Below are 2,587 nucleotides of genomic sequence, written 5' to 3' on the forward strand. Positions count from 1 at the left end.
GCTGGGATTCACCTGAGGCTCCCCTCCATGGGAAACCCCACCTCTGGACTTCCGTGTTTTTGTGATGCTGCAGGGGAATCCCAACAGGGGAATCCCAGAAGTGCAAAAATGGGGGCTTCGCTGGCAACGGAAGTCCGGAGGTGGGGTTTTCCAGCGAGGGGAGCCTCAGTGAAATTGCAGCATCGCAAAAACACAGAGGTCCGGAGGTGGGGTTTCGAGGACTTTGGTGTTTTTGCGATGCTGCTGATCCTCCCTTCACTGGGAAACCCCACCTCCGGACTTCCGTTGCCAGCGAAGCGCTCGTTTTTGCAATGCTGGGATTCCCCTGCTGGGATTCCCCTGCAGCATCACAAAAACACATAAGTCCAGAGGTGGGGTTTCCCATGGAGGGGAGCCTCAGGAGAATCCCAGCAGCGCAAAAACGGGCGCTTTGACTGGCAAAAGGGGTGAATTTTGGGCTTCCACACATTAACTGCTTTTCCATTAATTCCTATGAGAAATATTGTTTTGTCTTACAAACTTTTCACCTTAAGAACCTCATCCCGGAACCAATTAAGTTCGTAAGACAAGGTATCACTGTATTTGGAAATTTTTTTTTAAACAGCATTGAGAGAGGAATGAAAGAAACAGAAACATCTCCTGTTTGTTGGGAAGACATTATCTTATCCCCATATTCACAGCAGTGCTGACAATACCCATTTTTTTCATTCTCAAAAGCTATTTAAAGAGCAGCACAATGCTTTTTAAGAAATGAAATGACCTCCTGATTAAGGAGGGAGCAAGTCACCCTAAACAGGGCAGCTGGGTGAGATGCAATCTGCTGATGCAATCAAGGTGACATAATACACACATCTTGTCACCTTGAGCATCACTTTGAGCACCACTTTGAGCGCCGGTTAAGACTACAATGAGCAGCTGACTCACAAGCAAAAACGTATTTCTAATTTCCTGAATTGTTGAAAAACCAAAACCCCACTACTAAGTGTTGTGGTTAGCTCTGGCCCAGCTCCTGCCCCAAGGACTGTGTATGTGGGGGAGACATCCACATGCTGCAGGCCTGTTTTGCCCCCAGTGGAATCTGATGATGAAGGCTCCTCTGACCAAGAAGACATGAGTGACAGGGAGGAGAGTGTGGCAGACAGCTCAGAAGGAGATCAATTATCTAGCTCCTCCTTGGATTCAGAACAAGAGTTAATGATACAGCCAGGCATGCAGAGAGCGATGCATAGGCAACAACAACTCAGAGATTATTATCAAAGAAAATGAGGCCACCTGTGGTTGGGTGGGGCTGTGGTAATTAGTGAGGCTGCTATAAAGAGCAGCCTGTGGGTTTGGCCATTGTGGAGGATTATCTGATCATTGTGTTTCGTGACTGCCTTGCTGACTTTGACTTTTTGTGTGCTGATTTTTCCCTGCTTTGAAACTAAACCAGAGCAAAGTGTGTTTCACTTTGTGAAAGAAGGACTTTGAATTGCCTCACAGCTGCAAGCTAAGTATCATAGGACTGATAAGGGACTTGTATAAATTACCAGTTTATTTGGAGACGAGTGCTCTTGGCTATACCAAAAGAGGGCTTAGTTTAAGTGAATTTTCATTATAAAGAACATTGTTTTGAATTTTCAAACGTGTGTGTGTCTGAAATTTGTACCTGTGAATTTTTGGGAGGATTCTACCAGAGAGCCCGACAGAACACAAAGGAAATATTAAGCGTAACAATTTGATGTTTTAAATCAGTGTGTGTGTGTGTGTATGCATATTTCTTGGAGGACTCGTTGCTGGGACAGAACACATTTCGACATTCTATAAAGCTAAATTTGCAAATTGAACCATTTCTGCTAATGTAAATATACAGTTACTTCTGCTGATGTACAGTGATCCCTCGATTATCGCGAGGGTTACGTTCCAAGACCTCTCGCGATAATCGATTTTCCACAGTGTAGTGGTGCGGAAGTAAAAACACCATCTGCGCATGCGTGCCCTTTTTTCCATAACCGCGCATGTGCAGATGGTGGAGCCGGGGAGCGATGAAAGTGCGGAAGCCGACAAAGATTGCTTTGAATGTTGGCTGCCCCCGCCCCCCCAGCGCATCCGGCGCCCTCGCCGCTACCGCCCGCCCGCCGCTCGCCTGCCCGCCCGCTCCACCCCTCTCACCGGCTTTCGGACACGGGTCCTCCTGCAGCAGCACTGCCGAGCAGATCAGCTGCTGGGTGGCCGAAGAAACCTTCCCTGGGTCTTTCCCGCCGCCCACGCAAAGGGGAAACCCCGATCTTCGGCTCCTCGCTGCTGCCCGCCCACCACTCGCCTGCTCGCCCGCCGCTCGAGAGCAAGAGGGGGAGAGATAGAGAAAGAGAGAGAAGGAAAGAAAGAGATGAGAGAGGGAGGAAGAGAGTGTGAGAGAGGAAGAAGCAAGATAGAGAAAGAGAGAGAGAAAGAAAGATGAGAAAGGAAGGAAGAGAGTGACGTCATCAGGTGGGAAAAACCGCGGTATAGCAAAAAAAAACGCGGACGTATTTTTAATTTATTATTTTTTGAAAAACCGTGGTGTAGCGTTTCGCGAAGATCAAGATCGCGAAAATCGAGGGATCAC

Source organism: Erythrolamprus reginae, chromosome 2 (genome assembly GCF_031021105.1).
Source record: "Erythrolamprus reginae isolate rEryReg1 chromosome 2, rEryReg1.hap1, whole genome shotgun sequence".
Classification (NCBI taxonomy): domain Eukaryota; kingdom Metazoa; phylum Chordata; class Lepidosauria; order Squamata; family Dipsadidae; genus Erythrolamprus; species Erythrolamprus reginae.